The 19,874-nt window shown below is 36.5% G+C and overlaps 1 long non-coding RNA gene across 2 annotated transcripts; it reads right to left on the bottom strand.

Moving 5' to 3' along the window:
* Positions 1-1,721: 1,721 nt before the first annotated feature.
* LOC117291820 lies at positions 1,722-18,398 on the bottom strand. Of its 2 annotated transcripts, XR_004519202.1 has the most exons (4): positions 18,301-18,398; positions 17,518-17,631; positions 2,323-2,435; positions 1,722-1,874 (listed from the first exon to the last, which is right to left on the bottom strand). It is a non-coding gene; the product is annotated as an uncharacterized LOC117291820 (long non-coding RNA). The 2 variants fall into 2 exon arrangements; XR_004519203.1 differs by lacking the exons at positions 17,518-17,631; positions 18,301-18,398 and adding an exon at positions 3,151-3,431.
* Positions 18,399-19,874: the final 1,476 nt, after the last annotated feature.

Below are 19,874 nucleotides of genomic sequence, written 5' to 3'. Positions count from 1 at the left end.
CTATAAATAGTATTTTGATCACTTCCGGGGGTACACGCGATTCGCCCTGCACAAATTAATAGGCGTTCTGTCACTTTTGTTGCGCCGTAGTTTCAATTTGCTTTAGAGGTGGATTATAACGGCTCCTTTAAAAGTTTTATTGTCTGTGATGGATTAGATGTCTGTGGTTATAATGTGTTCCAATCTTTAAAAACTGTTTTGCGTATGAATGAATATACCCCCGGAAGTGATTGAGAGCGCCCTCACGCGGTCAAAAATATGGCCCATTCAGGTACACACATGAAATATTAACACTTCACCATGCAAACCACAAATCTGTTGTTAATAATTTTGTATGAACTCTTTTGTTAATAATTTTGTATGAATTCTTTTGTTAATAATTTTGTATGAATTCTTTTGTTTTGTTTTACAGAAAACACTGCAATGTTGAATATCAGCAAGTGGTGAGCTTAGGACTATCTTGGCCGTTCAACTGCTGCCACTGACATCATGTTTGGTGGCAGCAACACGAAGGACATTTCCAAACCCTAGTGTACAGTACAGTGGAAGGATTTTCGTATCCACCAACGGATTAGGCAGCTTTGCTTTGGTTTATTTGTCTTCAGTCGTAACAATTTTCCAAGTTATAATGATCCGGAGGGAGTGAGAAATAATTTTATAAGCCATAATAATTTACGTATAAATGTACATGTATATTATTTCATTTTGTTTCTTTCAGAGGGGTGGGTGGTTCAAATTGATTAATTTAATTTGAACCACCCACTCCTCTGAAAGACACAAAATGTAAATTACTCTGGCTTATAAAATTAGGTGTGTGGTTCAAATTGATTAATTTAGCACTTATGTGCAATAAACTTGTCCCCTGTTGTCAACAATACACTATGATTAACATGGTAACAACATTCAACTTGGTTAGCAGAAATATAAAAACAAAACAAAAAAAGAGAAGCCTACATGTACACCTCCATAATAACGACAACACTAAAACTGTATGTACATGTATTTGCAAACGACAATAGTTTATTTTTCAGTTTTAATTATCAAAATTGAAAAAAGGTTGCCTAGTGATAGCGAAATCATCTGAACATTCCGTCATCAAAAAAAGTTAACTATACAACCCTGTCAACGCCCCTCCCCCTAAAAAAGAAAACCTAAGCCATGTTATGTACCTAGTTAGCTGTGGTTCTCTTTGTAAATTGTAAATTAAGTTGTACATTAAAAGAATATAATAAAATCATTGTGTACAGACCATGTTATTCTGTTTTTAAACAAAGTTGATTGTACTACCCTGGTTACCCCCCCCCAAAAAAAAAAATATATATAAAAAATAAAATAAAAACCCACATCAATGTGTACAAGCTAGGGCCCCATTTCATGGATCTGCTTACTGTAAACAAAGAATCGACACTTGCGGAAGCAGGAAATTCTGTGCTTACGTCAAGCGTGTTTCACAGGTTACAAGCAAATTTTGGCTTTTGCGGGTCATGGGTGCATACTTGGTTTATACCAGGCATTCTACGCTTACAAATGTAAGCGCAGAAATTTAGCCTTTGGACGTAAGCAGAGAACGGTGATCATAGCACACAATTTGGTGGTGAACAGATCCATGAAACTGGGCACAGGTCATTCTTTCTTCAAAGTTGATTCTACTACCATGGAACCCCCCCCCCCAAAAAACAAGTTGAACCCACTACCTTTGAACCCCCACCCCCCCCCCCAAAAAAAAAAAGCTGCTGCATCCTTTTCCGGCTGGTGAAGGTTGATTTCAATGACACGGGGGTTACACATCAGCTGCGGATGGAGTTGTTTTCATGTCTTGTCACCCTGCAATGCTGACAATGAACAAGTGCATTGTGCATGCATTCTTTGCGTATCTGTTTAATGAAAAATAAAAAACAAAACCAAATAATCGTTATGTGGGATTTCTTGAAAATTTACAAGGCAGAAATACAATCTCGGAAGGTTTGACGTAACACCACAGACTGACAATCTCTCTTTGAGTTGGCGTAGTTTTGAAAAGAACCTTACAGAAGTTAACGCAAAACCAGAACAAAAGGAGTCCACATGCAACAAAACCAAGGGGGCAGGTTTTCTTTATGTCTGATAGAAAACATGACCTCAAACCACCCCCCTCCCCCAGATCTACACCTAGTACAAAACTGTTTAGGTACAGATCGGGTGGGGGGGGGGGTTCTTGCGATTCAACACCCCATCCCCTCCCCCCCTCCACCGTGAACAGTTTTCAAAGGGGCAGCTGAAAAACTAAAAATGAAGAAATCATCTGATCCTCTGAAAATTTGCATGCATAGGCCTACTACTTACCTAAAGTGCTATTGAGAATCTTAGGTCTCCATTTCTAGTTCTGGCTAGCATGTCTCCGTCCTGCATTGTCTTCGTCCTGCATTCTCATTGTAGTGTAGAGCTGCGAGTTATTTCTGTACAAAAAAATATAAAAACAAAAAATAAATAAATAAATTAAAAAACTAGTGCTGAAAAAGAACTGGCCTTATTTTACAAATGCAAATATAGTAGACACTCCATGTAATTAACCGTGCCAAGCCAATAAACACAGCTATAGGAAAACTTCACACTAAACTTCTCTGGAATTGGTAATTCCTGAATTAGGAGAGAAAAAAATCTGAATGACCATGGATGGGCAATTATATGGATGGGAGTTTGAACATATTTTTGAGCTGTGCCTTAAAAAAAAAAGCGAACAATTCTTAGGCAGCTTTGGCAAAAACAATGTCCAGCAATCCAGTATAGACCAATATAAATACATGTCGGCGAGGCCAATAAACTGTTAACTGTAACAATCAACTTTTTAAATGGATTAATATAGTGTTCACACATGGTTGAGCATGAAAGTGTAAACCAGGGCATAAACATGCCAAAAGCACTTGGGTGGCTACATGGATTCATCACTCAACAGAGTCAATACACTATGTAGCTATTTTATGGTAGTCGGGTCAGATTCAGAGCATGCACATCGTGTCATTTGACAACAAGATGATTGTTCCTTGCATGAAAAGGGTAGAGATTGTTTACTATTTTTCTTATTACAAATACATGTACATGTATTGGGCCTGAATTAATAATGGAGATAGTTTCTCAGTAGTAGATTTTTAAAGATTATTAACAAGTACTTACCAGGCTTTTCTCCCTCTCTTTTCTGTAATGCCACTTCATTCTTTTGCTGTTCCACGGCCACTTGCGACCAGGGCCACGGCAGAGGGACCCCGTCAACGTCGTACTCGTAGCATGCACAAGCAGCACTGGCTGGGGCCTGGTGGTAGAAGATACCCCTGAATTCTCTCGATGTTTAGAGGTTTAAATTTCGGAATCGATCCAGGCTTCTTACACAAACTTTGAAACTTCTAGTGCATCCACAAACAACCAAATAGTCGGCAGTATTTATAGCTGATACACTAGAAACAAAAAGCTTCGTAGCACACACGCACGCCTGTAGTGTGGATGAAAACGCATACACAACACATGGAGTAACATGGCGTAATCTTTGTTTACTCTCGTTGCTTCATGGGTGTGACGTCACCATTTTTTGACCGCGTTCATGACGTCCGCTGGTTTACAAATCCGCTTGGATTTCAGTGTTGGTTTAATAGCCGGGAACCAGTACAGGGCGGGAAATTTCAAAATCGAAGAATCGAGGTCAAATTTTTTCGGTCAAATTGTAGCAAAATTATTTGGAGAAAAACATGACCACAACAATGAATTGATAGCTGAACACAACATAAACAAGTTCTGATAGTGATTTTAATGTAGGAGTACCGTTATAGTCCATGTTTAAAGGCAGTGGACACTATTGTAATAATTATTAGCATAAAACCTTTCTTGGTGACAAGTAATGGGGAGAGGTTGATGGTATAAAACATTGTGAGAAATAGCTCCCTCTGAAGTGCCATAGTTTTGGAGAAAGAAGTAATTTTCCACGAATTTGATTTCGAGACCTCAAGTTTAGAACTTGAGGTCTCGAAATCAACCATCTAAACGCACACAACTTCGTGTGACAAGGTGTTTTCTTCTTTTATTATTATTTGCAACTTTGATGACCGATTGAGCTCAAATTTTCACAGGTTTGTTATTTTATGCATATGTTGAGATACACCATCTGTGAAGGCTAGTCTTTGACAATTACAAATAGTGTCCACTGCCTTTAACACCGTCCGCCATTTATGGGAGTAAAAAATTTGACTCTCATAATTGGCCGGCCATGTTAGTCGACAAGGTAAAAAGAAACCACACAATTTCGAGGCATATTTGTGTAGATCATTGTGTTCTACTTTTACAACATCTTTCTACCAATATGCATTTTATAGCAAAGCTTTTCAAAGACCAACTCAACCGATCCAAGGCAGCGTGTTCCTTTATGTTTTTAATATCTCTTGGGACTAGTCCTAAGTTAGGACCAGTCCTAACTCTTTTTGAAGTTGACCCCAGGTTACTTATGGTTCAAAGGTTAATTTTTTATGTGGAAGTAATTTTTTATTTTTTTATTTATTTTTATTTACAGGCATCAAGAGATTGAGTACTCCGGAAGAGAATCAACATCTTTGGATCAGTCTACACTGAGAGGAACTCGAGGCAAGAGCTCACTGGAACAAGGAGATGAAATCACCACCGACGACAACGACAACCACCTGATGCCAGAGAGATGTTTTACTGATGAGGAGGCCGATTATTCATTAAAAAATGCGCCACTTCATATAAGGTGATTTATAAGTTTTGAAAAACAAGCCCCCAAATATGTCGTTTTATATTTTTAACTCTGAAAACAGAAGAGCAAAAATTAAGTGACAAAGGGTTCGCCACCCGTAAGGAAACCCCTGGCCGATTTTTTAACCGCGTTTGATGAAAATTGCGCCACTTCAAATTTAAAGTTGACATTTGGTAAATTTTGAAAAATAACATAAACCCCTCCAAATATTTTGATATACAAATAGGTTCGTTTTATTTCAGAGGTTTTATATTTTACCTGTGAAAACAGAGGAGCAAAAATCAGTGACAAAGAGTTTGCATCTGTAAGGAAATCCCTGGCCAATTTTTTTTAACTGTTTTGGAAAAAAAGCGAACATAATTTGTTGATGTATCGAAATCTTTACCTCGGATGGATTCATCACTACTGTGACAGGGTTTTGCTTCTTTCTGTTTTCTCAGCAAGTAGAACCAATTAACCTATTTTGCTGAAACTTTCACTGTTTTATTTCATCTTTCTAAGTGAAATCGACCCCAGGATGGTTAGGGTAAAAGTAATTTTTTATTTTTTATTTTTTTATTTACAGGCATCAAGAGATTGAATACTCCTGAAGAGAATCAACATCTTTGGATCGGTCTACACTGAGAAAATGCGCCACTGCATATAAGGTGATTTATAAGTTTTGAAAAAAACAAGCCCCCAAATATTTCATTGTATATTTTTAACTCTGAAAATAGAAGAGCAAAAATTCAGTGACAAAGGGTTCGCCACCCGTAAGGAAACCCCTGGCCGATTTTTTAACCGTGTTTGATTAAAAATTGTTCCACTTCAAATTGAAAGTTGACATTTGGTAAATTTGGAAAAATAACATAAACCCCTCCAAATATTTTGATATACAATTAGGTTCGTTTTATTTCAGAGGTTTTATATTTTACCTGTGAAAACAGGAGCACAAATCAGTGATAAAAAGTTCGCGTCCATAAGGAAATCCCTGGCTAATTTGTTTTAACTGTTTCGGAAAAAAAGCGAACATTATTTGTTGATGTATCAAAATCTTTACCTCGGATGGATTCATCGCTACTGTGACAGGGTTTTGCTTCTTTCTGTTTACACAGCAAGTAGAACCAATTAACCTATTTTGCTGAAACTTTCACTGTTTGATTTCATCTTTCTAAGTGAAATCGACCCCAGGATGGTTATAGCCAAAGGTTCATTTTTTATGTAAAAGTAATTTTTTATTTGTTTTTATTTTTATTTACAGGCTTCAAGAGATTGAATACTCCTGAAGAGAATCAACATCTTCGGATCAGTCTACACTGAGAGGAACTCAAGGCAAGAGCTCACTGGAACAAGGAGATGAAATCATCACCGACAACAACGACAACGACGACCACCTGATGCCAGAGAGATGTCTTACTGATGAGGAGGCCTATTTTTCGACTGTTTATTCATTGAAAAATTCGCCACTTCATATAAGCTGATTTATAAGTTTTGAAAAACAAGCCCCCAAATATTTAGTTTTATATTTTTAACTCTGAAAACAGAAGAGCAAAAATTCAGTGACAAAGGGTTCGCCACCCGTAAGGAAACCCCTGGCCGATTTTTTAACCGTGTTTGATTGAAAATTGCGCCACTTCAAATCGAAAGTTGACATTTGGTAAATTTTGAAAAATAACATAAACCCCTCCAAATATTTTGATATACAAATAGGTTCGTTTTATTTCTGAGTGTTTATATTTTACCTGTGAAAACAGGAGCAAAAATCAGTGATAAAGAGTTCGCGTCCGTAAGGAAATCCCTGGCAATTTTTTTAACTGTTTCGGAAAAAAAGCGAACATAATTTGTTGATGTATCGAAATCTTTACCTCGGATGGATTCATCCCTACTGTGACGGGGTTTTGCTTCCTTCTGTTTACTCAGCAAGTAGAACCAATTAACCTATTTTGCTGAAACTTTCACCGTTTTATTTCTTCTTTCTAAGTGAAATCGACCCCAGGATGGTTAGGGTAAAAGTAATTTTTGATTTTTTTTGTTTTGATTTACAGGCATCAAGAGATTGAATACTCCTGAAGAGAATCAACATCTTTGGATCGGTCTACACTGAGAAAATGCGCCACTGCATATAAGGTGATTTATATGTTTTGAAAAAAACAAGCCCCCAAATATTTCATTGTATATTTTTAACTCTGAAAATAGAAGAGCAAAAATTCAGTGACAAAGGGTTCGCCACCCGTAAGGAAACCCCTGGCCGATTTTTTAACCGTGTTTGATTGAAAATTGCGCCACTTCAAATTGAAAGTTGACATTTGGTAAATTTGAAAAAATAACATAAACACCTCCAAATATTTTGATATACAATTAGGTTCGTTTTATTTCAGAGGTTTTATATTTTACCTGTGAAAACAGGAGCAAAAATCAGTGATAAAAAGGTTGCGTCCGTAAGGAAATCCCTGGCTAATTTTTTTTAACTGTTTCGGAAAAAAAGCGAACATTATTTGTTGATGTATTGAAATCTTTACCTCGGATGGATTCATCGCTACTGTGACAGGGTTTTGCTTCTTTCTGTTTACACAGCAAGTAGAACCAATTAACCTATTTTTCTGAAACTTTCACTGTTTGATTTCATCTTTCTAAGTGAAATCGACCCCAGGATGGTTATAGTCAAAGGTTCATTTTTTATGTAAAAGTAATTTTTTATTTGTTTTTATTTTTATTTACAGGCTTCAAGAGATTGAATACTCCTGAAGAGAATAAACATCTTCGGATCAGTCTACACTGAGAGGAACTCAAGGCAAGAGCTCACTGGAACAAGGAGATGAAATCATCACCGACAACAACGACAACGACGACCACCTGATGCCAGAGAGATGTCTTACTGATGAGGAGGCCTATTTTTCGACTGTTTATTCATTGAAAAATTCGCCACTTCATATAAGGTGATTTATAAGTTTTGAAAAACAAGCCCCCAAATATTTAGTTTTATATTTTTAACTCTGAAAACAGAAGAGCAAAAATTCAGTGACAAAGGGTTCGCCACCCGTAAGGAAACCCCTGGCCGATTTTTTAACCGTGTTTGATTGAAAATTGCGCCACTTCAAATCGAAAGTTGACATTTGGTAAATTTTGAAAAATAACATAAACCCCTCCAAATATTTTGTTATACAAATAGGTTCGTTTTATTTCAGAGGGTTTATATTTTACCTGTGAAAACAGGAGCAAAAATCAGTGATAAAGAGTTCGCGTCCATAAGGAAATCCCTGGCAATTTTTTTTAACTGTTTCGGGAAAAAAAGCGAACATAATTTGTTGATGTATCGAAATCTTTACCTCGGATGGATTCATCGCTACTGTGACGGGGTTTTGCTTCTTTCTGTTTACTCAGCAAGTAGAACCAATTAACCTATTTTGCTGAAACTTTCACCGTTTTATTTCTTCTTTCTAAGTGAAATCGACCCCAGGATGGTTAGGGTAAAAGTAATTTTTGAATTTTTTTTTTTGATTTACAGGCATCAAGAGATTGAATACTCCTGAAGAGAATCAACATCTTTGGATCGGTCTACACTGAGAAAATGCGCCACTTCATATAAGGTGATTTATAAGTTTTGAAAAACAAGCCCCCAAATATTTCCTTTTATATTTTTAACTCTGAAAACAGAAGAGCAAAAATTCAGTGACAAAGGGTTCGCCACCCGTAAGGAAACCCCTGGCCGATTTTTTAACCGTGTTTGATTGAAAATTGCGCCACTTCAAATTGAAAGTTGACATTTGGTAAATTTGGGAAAATAACATAAACCCCTCCAAATATTTTGATATACAATTAGGTTCGTTTTATTTCAGAGGTTTTATATTTTACCTGTGAAAACAGGAGCAAAAATCAGTGATAAAAAGTTTGCATCCGTAAGGAAATCCCTGGCCAATTTGTTTTAACTGTTTCGGAAAAAAGCGAACATTATTTGTTGATGTATCGAAATCTTTACCTCGGATGGATTCATCACTACTGTGACAGGGTTTTGCTTCTTTCTGTTTACTCGGCAAGTAGAACCAATTAACCTATTTTGCTGAAACTTTCACTGTTTTATTCTATCTTTCTAAGTGAAATCGACCCCAGGATGGTTATAGTCAAAGGTTCATTTTTTATGTAAAAGTAATTTTTTATTTATTTCTTTTTTTATTTTATACAGGCATCAAGAGATTGAATACTCCTGAAGAGAATCAACATCTTCGGATCAGTCTACCACTGAGAGGAACTCAAGGCAAGAGCTCACTTGAACGAGGAGATGAAATCACCACCGACGACGACGACGATGACAACGACGACCACCTGATGCCAGAGAGATGTCTTACTGATGAGGAGGCCGAGCATCCATCCCAGTATGGGTACTTAAATAAGATCTGGATCCTTTATCACTGACAGTGCCATTAGGATTGTCTCAAGAAACAAAATGAGGCTTGACAACAAAATTTAGTCTGGTTCCTTTTTTCAAACTTTGAGAGTTTAGAGCGGGTTTTGATCGGTACACGGGAACCAGACAAAATGGCCGAACTGTGGTTAAGGTGTTTTGAAACTGTCAGTGTTGCTTACATTAGTTTGCGATAACTCGTGCTTTATAGCTTGTTTCAAAAAATGAGTATCTGAAATTGAATTGTTTACCGTCATCAATTGTTGTTATTGATTGATCCTTCCCTAACCCCTGGGGTGGGTTGATCGCTTGAAAGAACGAACAAGAAACTTGAGTGCACATCTTTATGATAAAAGCCTTTTAGCTCTGGTTAGGATTATGGCATACTTTGTAACTTATGGGTCATGGCAAGACTAAAACTCCCTTTTCCCTGAGAGTTGATCATTGCACAAATGTCATCCTCGATACCGTTACTACGACACGCCTGATGCATTACGGAGGCAACATTGCCACTGGTCATTGCCTGGGGGCCCCTTGAAATGTTCTTGCAATTGTTCCATAGAGGTGCCCTTTACCAAGAAAAACCACCTTGGTGCACTTGCCCTGTTTAAATGTATGACTTTCATCCCTTTCTGCTAGGGATTGTGTCGCAGCAAACTGAGTAACGTTTTACATTAGTGGCTTACTGTTGTACCACTACCATCACACGTGACTTTCATCCCTTTCTGCTTGGGATTGTGTCGCAGCAAACTGAGTAACGTTTTACATTAGTGGCTTTCTGTTGTACCACTACCATCACACGTGACTTTCATCCCTTTCTGCTAGGGATTGGGTCACAGCAAACTTAGTAAAGTTTTTGTTTAGTGGATTACTGTTGTACCACTACCATCACACGTGACTTTCATCCCTTTCTGCTAGGGATTGGTTCACAGCAAACTTTGTAAAGTTTTAGTTTAGTGGATTACTGTTGTACCACTACCATCACACGTGACTTTCATCCCTTTCTGCTAGGGATTGGGTCACATCAAACTTAGTAAAGTTTTAGTTTAGTGGATTACTGTTGTGCCACTACCATCACACAGGACTTTCATCCCTTTCTGCTAGGGATTGTGTCGCAGCAAACTAAATGTTGAGGTTCATATGTACATACATGACCTTTGCCCCTTCCTACCTTGGGGAAATGACTGGTACTTAATATTAATCCACCTGCCGTGTGACCTCTGACCCTTCCTCTGTGGGGTAAGGTTACTGTAAACCTTTGCGGCTGCATATCAGAAATGGCCACTTGCCATTTTACCTCTGCCCCCCCCCCCCCCTTCCCACCTGGGGTATTTGTTGCAATAACGCAATGATAAATCTTGAATCATGTGTTGTGAATTGTTTCTTTAGACTAACAGGCCTGTATGCTTCTTTTTTGAAAAGGCAAGGGCACCAGAGCATTTTCTCCTTGGTAAAGGGCACCCTATGGGGAAAATGTAAATCTGTACTGGATCATTTCCAGGGCACCAAGGCAATGACCAGGGGCATCGAGGCGATCGCCTTCGTTGCCTCCGTGAAGTATCAGGCCTGGATTTATTCATGATTGTGCATTTGACTGCATCTGTGATCCAACTTCACAAAAAGAAGAAGACAAATCATTTTGTGAAACATTTCGCTTATCATTCTTTGTGTTGGCCACACACGCAAAATAAATTGTTGTTAATCAAAGCTATTCTTAATTTTGGCTTTAAACATAATTTTGGGACAGGAAATACGACACTGCGAAAAGATTTGTCCATTTTGGTAATTTGGGTCACAACTGCAAAATATTTGTGTATTTTACATAAAATTATCTTAACACTTTATTGAGACATTCCCACGAAATGAGTTCACATTACTTTATATACAAAATGCGTACACTTTTCATATAGAACGTTCGACTTTCTTCCCAAATTACAGAATTTTAAATTCTTTTTTTTTTTTTTTTTTTAACTCTCTTGGCAATTTTTTTTTCCCCTACTACTTTTAAAGTTTTGCTCACTTAAAAAACACTTCTTTTTTAGATTTTTCCCAGAGTTGGAATATCTTTCTTAGCAAATTTTACAGAAATGTTTGTTTTCCTGTTTAGGAAAACAAAACTTTCTGTAAAATTTGCTTGTGACTCAAATTGTGGGAGTGTCTCTGGTTCTATACTTTTACTTTGATGATTGTGAAGCCAAGTACAACTTGCACTCAATACAATTAATGCAAGCGAAATACATCCTAAAGTTGTATTCTTGGGACCAATCTTCATGACATACAAGTACATCATCATTTTAACTAAATTTATTCTATTTTGGCACGACATGTTTGGATAAGTGTGATGCACACCTGTCCAAACTCAAAATGAAATACGAGTACGTCATCAATTTAACCAAATTTAATCATTTTAGGCATGACATGTTTGGATGAGTGTGATTTACACCTGTCCAAATTAAAAATAAAATTGATTAAAAAAGTACAATATTTTTTACGAAAAAGTCACAAACTTCATTTGAAAATGTTTTTTTTTTTTCTTCTTTGCATTGCTGCGACAGTAATAATTAACAGTTGTAAATTTTATTGAGTTTTTTTGCATCAGCTGATACAAAAAAAAATCTAATTTCAGAGATAACTTTATTTCAACTCAAGGATTGTAAATGTTGTACTTGGCTGTTTTTATAATTTGAAAAGTTATGTTGTAAATTAATTGGTTACCATTCATTAAATGCTATAGAAAGCACCACTGAACTGTAGAAGCAGCAGAGTTGTGCAAACGTGTGTGCCGGTCGGTGTGGCCAACTACTATCTGGAAAGTGTGACGACCTAATGATCCAAGAGTTAATGGTTGGGTAAGCATTTTATTAAGTGAAATCTTGTTAATGTGGCGCTGGTAGTCTGTCTTACCGGTGTCCTACCTTACATGATTGACAAACTATTTAAACTTTCTCGATCTCCGACAAAAAAACGAAACCTAAGAAAGAAAGTATTTGGGGGCCTGTATCAATAGTGTCAAGGACTGAGGACCATTGCACTTTTTTGCACATTTTTTACCTGATCATTTTGTTATCCTAAGTTGGTACCCGTCTCTCTATACTGTTCCTGTGTAAACGGGTCTACTTTTTGACCAACTTCTCTACACTGGACATCCTCTTCTGATCTGAGGGAGCCTCTGAACTTGACGGATGACGGAGACTTCTACCCAGATGTTGGTGTGAGGGTCGGAGAAAAGAGATTCTGAACATGGCTATTCACATTTCAATCAGGTACTCAGGCTTTTACATTGGTTTCACTTGTGTTAAGAAGTTTTGACTGTATCAAAAGGAGATATCAAAGATGACATTGGGATTGTGTAGGAAGTTAACAGGGTCCTTTACAGAAGAAACATCGTCGCTTAGATAGATGCCGTTGTGCATTAGGTAATTGTGACCGGTTCAATTCTCAGCCACAGTAGGTTGTATGTACACTCCTTCGTCAGTTAAAATAGTGTTTAGATTTTAGATTTAGTTAAAACCCCTGTTGAACTGGTTGACAATATTCAGTCTATGACGTTAACTATTGGTCTATTTCAGTGACCAATTAACTTGGTTGTTCATCGTAGGTTTTGAGTGGTCAGCTTTATGACAGATTCTACAGTAGGTATGTTAATGACAATCAGTTGAGGAAATGATTTACAAATGATGTTGACCAATAGACATTGCTTTTTTAACAAAAACTGCCACTGTGGTGTGCATGATTTGTATACATTTTTCACAAACATAGTAATTTAGCTGCAGTAGGTGTTTTCAATCCTTCAGGGTATTAATTATTGATAATTGTGAACAGTTTTTACAACTGGTTAACCCTTTTCCAGCTGAACATGGTGACGACACTCAGGCGGTTTACGAACACTCGCACTTTGTTCAGCCGCAATGTTTGAATCTTGTTTCTCTAGTTATTTAGGCTGTTAAAGTGACAAAGACACTTGGTCATTAATATTTTGACAAGTTTAAGATATTAAACCCGTAGAACTGTTGGGAACAAATGCAACCTACTAGTTTTTTGTCAGTATAACAATTGTATTTTATTTTATTTTATAAGATCTCTTTGAAACAAAACAAATTTTGTGCCGTGTCCATCAATTATTTTAATTCTTTTATGGTTAACATGAGAATGTCTCAACATGTACAACAGCGAAATGTACAATGGATCAAACTAGGTGCTTATTAGCGTATTAGCAGTATTAGTGTAGACTTGTTCAGTTAAATGACCTCAGAACAGACATAGCAATTTGTCACATGGCTAGGTATTTATAGGAAGCATAAACACTAGTCCAGTATTAGTGTAGAATTATTAAACGAATAACTAAATTAGTTATTTCTCAATTTGCTTAGACACAGCAGGAATAGGTATTCTAAGACGTCACTTTGTTACTTTAGTCATGCACTGTTTGCAGAATCACAAGTGTCTTTCTAGATGGAAAATACACCAAGTTATCAGCGATCTTATCGTCACTGATAAAACCTTAATTTTCCGACATCAACGTCAGACTCATTTTTATGCAAAAACATTGTAGTTTATAATTGGTACGAAATCATTAGTATGCAGTGGTTGGTTTGCAGATTTACATGAAGTTAATCAGTAGGAGTAGTTGTTGATCCTAGATGTTCAATACTTTATTGGGACTTCATCAGCAATTTGTAGTTCTGTAGGATTTGGAACTTTGTAGTACTTAAGATCTTATCGTCACTGATAAAACCTCAATTTTCCGACATCGACGTCGGACTCATTTTTATGCAAAAAACATTGTAATTTAAAATTGGTTCGAAAATCATTAGCATGCAGTTGTCGGTTTGCATGTTTACATTAAGTTTATCAGTAGGAGTAGTTGTTGATCCTAGATGTTCAATACTTTATTGGGACTTCATTGGCAATTTGTAGTTCCTTAGGATTTGAAAGTTTGTTGTACTTAGGAGTTTAGAATTTGTTTAGAGATAGGTTGAGTTTTTTTTTCTCAGTCTAGTTATCCTCCATAAACCCAATGTCATCTACAATATCTCCTGCAATGATACTCAATGCAATGAAGATGCAAATCTGATGAATGTGTACAACCTCACTTTTGACTTTGAAATTTGACTTTCATCAGTTGAACGTGTAATCACACACACTGTTAAAATGTTGCGATGTTTTTACAAATCCAAAACTTATGATTGATTTGAAACAAATTTATGAAAAATTGTAGTACTTCTAATGCAAGTGAAACCAATACATTCCTGAGTATGCTGTCCTGTTTTTTTTGTGCTTGTCACAAAAATTCACAAAATTTTTCAAGTTCAGCCGCCATGTTGGAATCTTGTTTCTCTGATCAGCGCATCATCATCTGGGTTGAAGTCTTCGTTATTCTGATGGTACAGGACTCAATCGGTGACGGAGTGGAAGCGTCCTTTTACACTTCAACCAAAATTCAAACTTGAAACTTTACTCCAAGAACTTAGCGACGTGTTTGCCCGAACAGGGGGAGACGTCCGATGGTACACTTGATACAGATTCATCAAACATTTTAACGGGCAACAGAATCCTTTCCGACTTTTGTTTTGGACTTTGAAAAAAAAAAATCTTTAGTTTGTTTTTGGCTTAGGACTTTTAAAAAACAATCTTCTTAGTTTGTCAATCATGTAAAGCAGGACTTGAGTAAAACAGACTATCAATGAAACATTAACTTGATTTAACTTAATAAAATGCTTTCCTTCCATTAATACTTAGATCATGAAGTCGCTTCACTTTCTAGATAGTAGTTGGCCACACCGATTGGCACACACGTTTGCGCAACTCTGCTGCTTCTACAGTTCAGTGGTGTTTAAAAAAATCAAAATAATCCCTTAAAAAATGCCTTTTTTATATAGACTAAGTCAGCCAAAAATATTTCTCGTGCCGTTGTACGGTTCGAAATTAACTGCGTAAAAACTTTGGCCCTACCCCCCCTATTATTAAAATCTTGATCAACCAAGTGCACCCCCTATAGGGGTGCAGAAGAGACTGTATCCCATAGTAATGTACACCAACAATGTAATCAACTAGAAATTTGCACATGACACTTATACAAGGCGTCAAATTCAAATTACCATTAGATTATATAGCTAGGTACATCAAAATGGAATGCAGCCCCTTAATAAAGGTATCGTCTTATAGCTTGTTGTGACTTTAAATAACAATAAAATGGAGTCCCATTGTGGACTTAGTCATTTTTTGACCAAATCACTAGCCATTGTTTGTACTTTGTCATTTTTTGAGCAGAAACTCATAGTCAATGTTTGTACTTAGTCTTTTTTTGGACTTAGTCATTTTTTTTACAAAAACACTTAGTAATTATTGACTTTCTGTGTCCTATTGTGGACTTAGTCATTTTTTTGACCAAAACACTAGCCATTGTTTGTACTTAGTAATTCTTTTGAGCAGAAACTTATAGTCGATGTTTGTACTTAGTCTTTTTTTGGACTTAGTAATTTTTTGACAAAAACACTTAGTAATTATTGACTTTCTGTGTCCTATTGTGGACTTAGTCATTTTTTGACCAAAACACTATCCATTGTTTGTACTTAGTCTTTTTTGGACTTTGTCATTTTTGACTCCCTGTGTCCCTTTGTGGACTTTCCAAGATTGAGATTATAAAGTCACAGAACAAGCTATAAGATGCGGCCTTTTCAGAAGATACAACATTGGTAGTTACGCTATTGTGAATTGAACTTATAAGTTTAATGCGGGAATTTAGTGAACATGCATTACCTTCAATTTTGGTAAGCATGCAAGTAAACATTCATCTAAATGTCCGCTTGATGTAAAAACTGATGGAGTTAAACAATAAATAAAGAAATTTGTTTTGAAAACGCTGCAAGTTTGAGATAAAGTTTTTTGTGTCAAAATTTGTGCACTCTATATGCAGTATATGAATACCAATGTTGTACCTTCTTTATAAGTAAGAAATGCAACCTGTAAACCATAAAGGAGTCAAATTTAATTAGATTTGTTTGAAAAGAAAAAAAACGCTTTGATTCTGTAAATATTCTGAGTTCTTGTAAGATGAAGAAAAAGCACACACAAAATATTTTGCAAGTTTGCAGAAACCAAATAGTTAATTCATGAGACTAGTTTTTTTGTTAGCCATGTGGACTCCTTTTGGATAAAACAGGTTACATTTCTTCCTTGGTTGATCATTTATATTTCTTAGCTATGGTTGTCATTTGCCAGCTGATATTTTGGGGGTTTAAGTGGAATTTTGAAACTACACATTTTCAATACTTTTAATAAAAACAAGTATGAATTGAAAGCTGTATTTGATTTTACAAACACAATTTTTGAATTGTGGCACTTGACAAGTGCATTAAAAAAGAGAAGACATTTTGAAATAATTTCAATGAGGTTTTCAAAAAGAAATTAAACATCAACTGGCATATTTCCAACCATAAATTTAAGCAACTCAAAATGAAAAGTAAGGAAGCAATAGGAGTGCCAAAGCACCCACAAAAACAAAATTTGTTTTAATTAAAACATTAAGGAAACATAACATACAGCATAGTCATAATCAAGTTCTTGAGGTTGGGGTGGGTGGGGGTAATGTCTAACAGTGTGGATGCACTAATTGAGTGTTATTGTTTTCTTTCTTTGGAAGACATTTAAAGGTTGTTCAAATAAAGTCTTGAAAATTCAAATAAACAATCTTGTCTGGTTTGCTTATTATTTTCTGATGAATCCTAGTATTTTGACAATTATTGGTTCTATGAATAGCTTATAACTTTGATGCCTTCTTGGTGTTGATGAATTAATTAAAAATAACCCTTAGAAAATAATTAAGGTTGGGGATACTTTTGGTAATTATCAAACAACAGTCTCCTCATTTGGTGTGCCTCAATAAATGGTCATCAAAGTTGAAAACAAATTATGAAAGAAAACCCAATATTCCATGCATGAAATTGTGTGCTTTCAGATGCATGAGAAAGGCTTTATGCCTGAAGCCTTCCTCAGATTCAAATTTTTGGGTGTGAAAAAGAATTACCACTTTCCCTAAAACTACATTTTGGTTCAAAGGGTGTTTTTCCAACAACATTTTTGTAACATGACCAGTGCTCTAACGTTTTCATGGTAATTAATTTTTGGAGTAATTACCATGTATCATATAAACTGTACTGCTATATAATAGAATGCTTTATTATTAAGCTAATTTTTTTCTCTCAAAATCCTAGGGGGCTGACCTAAATGAAAGTTGTTATTAGAAATTTAACTGATTCTTCGGAGGCCCCACAAAAAAAAAGTCATAAATAATGTGGGTCTTAGGAGAAAAAAAAGTATGAGAGAAATTTTGGCAAATGTGTTGGTATAAATTATTCTGGCCCTACAGCTAGTAATAGAAAATGATACATTTTGGTTGCCTTACAGAATGGTTGAGGCTTTGTACCTCAGTGACTGCTGTTGAGGCTGGAAAGACTGCTAAGATGCGGGGAAAGGCAGCATACACTTGATGAAAGGGAAACATCAGATTCCACGAACTCTGAAAAAGAACAAAATTATATTTAGAGTATGGATGTAAATTAGTGTCCATACAAATGAGGGGATATAGAAAGCATAAGGCATTGGGAAAATTACTTCAGGACAGCATGTTCAGGGGCCTTTAAATTGTCTCCACGTATACATGACAAGTACATGCCCAGGTTGGACTCCTCCGATGCAGGCAACGCGACAGAGTCCAGGGTATAAAGGTCCCGTACCAATGCGAACAAATTTACAGTGGCACTGACTGATGACGTCCTACCAGGGCTAGACATGTACAGTACTTCATGTCGTCAAATCTAATTCCCAACACACAAGAAAACAATTTAAAGAAAAGTATGTACGCCCTGTGATTTTACTCTGAGTCTTACCACTTCCTTGCATTGAAGGAATTGAAGAAACAAAAAACGTATAGTGCAAAGCGTTAGAATTCATCATCAGCAAAATCGATGTCGCGGGGTAAATGTTTCAACAACAATATTTTCCTCACTTGTATTGAGTGAGAATTCAATGGTTGAATAAATTGTAACACTATCTATACTTCTTAGATTTGTCTTGGGTTATATCATTAGCTGACAATAATAAATTTGACTGTATGTATTGCCAAGACAATCTCGTCTAAGAAACCCCCTCAAATTTCCTATTTTGCATCAACACATGAATCACTTACCTGGTTTAGAAGATTCTATGAACATCCGTGCAGTTATCATCGTGGAAGTAGTTGAATTTTGATGTCGGTTTGCGATGTAAAATGTCGCAGAAAATCTGCCTTTTCACCACACACGTGGAGCTGAACACACCTTGCCCGTGCTCAAAAAAGAAAATGGCCGCGGGGGTAAAGGGGTGCACCAAACTCGTTCTCAGGGGTGATCGATCTCGCCCATAGAGCTATATAGGAGTGCGTTTTGTTGGCGACCCCAACCAAAACTGTTTCTGACGTCATAACCAAAACGGTAACCGAGCTCACAACTCGGTTAGCGATCAGTCTGAACAGCAGAACCAACGACCAACAACCGAAACAGTTTTGGTTGGGGTCGCCAAAACGCACTCTAGCTCTATGATCTCGCCGCGCCATTTTCCCCCAGCATGCCTTGCTCGATGTGCATGCGCGGACGTAGTACGAACGGCATCCTTTTATTTGGCCGAAATTTGAAAGAAGCATTGGGGGTGAGGCCAGCACTTATCTCAACTTTTGCCTATTTTGTTGTTAAGGTGCGATGTTGTGCTCTTCATGATGCAGTATGCTTTTCTGAAGCCTTTTTGTATTGAACAGAAGCCAATAATAATATTTGAAGCAATTATTAGGAAGAGGTGTTTTTTTTATTTTTACTTGAAAGTTGGGGCGAAACTTAAAAAACTATTAGGGGTAAGGTCTAGCATTTGTATTATATAGAGCCGTATGATTTTTTGGAGCGAAAAGTTCACAAGGCTAGCCTTATGATTTTTTTTTCCAAAAGCGAAAAGTTCATAAGCTATTATAGCCTTGTGATTTTTTTCGAGCGAAAAGATTTACAAGGCTTGTGAACTTGTCAAACTTTGCTTGATTTTTTTTATAAGGCTATAGCCTTGTGAACTTGTCAAATTTTGCTTGAAAAGGTTTGCAAGGCTAAAGCCTTGTGAACTTGTCAAATTTTGCTTGAAAAGGTTTGCAAGGCTGTAAGGCCATGTGATCTTGTCAAATTTTGCTTGAAAAAATCTATGAGGCTTTAGCCTTGTGAACTTGTCAAAATGGTGCTTGAAAAAGGCTATAATAGCCTTGCGCATTTTAGAGCAAAATTAGACAATTAATACACAAGGCTGCAGATTGTACATTTTTAGAGCAAAAGTTTGATAAATACACAAGGTCTTGTGCATTTTAGAGCAAAAGGGATAAACACACACGGCTATATAATAACATTTCAACGGTAAAAATTAGAGAAATACAAATTAAAATCAAAACCAAAACCATTTAAAGACAGTGGACACTATTGGTAATTGTCAAAGACTAGTCTTCACAGTTGGTGTATCTCAACATATGCATAAAATAACAAACCTGTGGAAATTTGAGCTCAATCGGTCGTCGAATTTGCGAGATAATAATGAAAGAAGAAAAAGTGTGCTTTCTGATGCTTGATTTCGAGACCTCAAATTCTAAACTTGAGGTCTCGAAATCAAATTCGTGGAAAATAACTTCTTTCTCGAAAACTACGTCACTTCAGAGGGAGCTGTTTCTCACAATGTTTTATACCATCAACCTCTCCCCAC

This window comes from Asterias rubens, chromosome 6 (assembly GCF_902459465.1).
Source record: "Asterias rubens chromosome 6, eAstRub1.3, whole genome shotgun sequence".
NCBI lineage: Eukaryota > Metazoa > Echinodermata > Asteroidea > Forcipulatida > Asteriidae > Asterias > Asterias rubens.
Note: the sequence above shows the minus strand (reverse complement) of the source record. Positions and strands in the feature narration are given on the sequence as shown.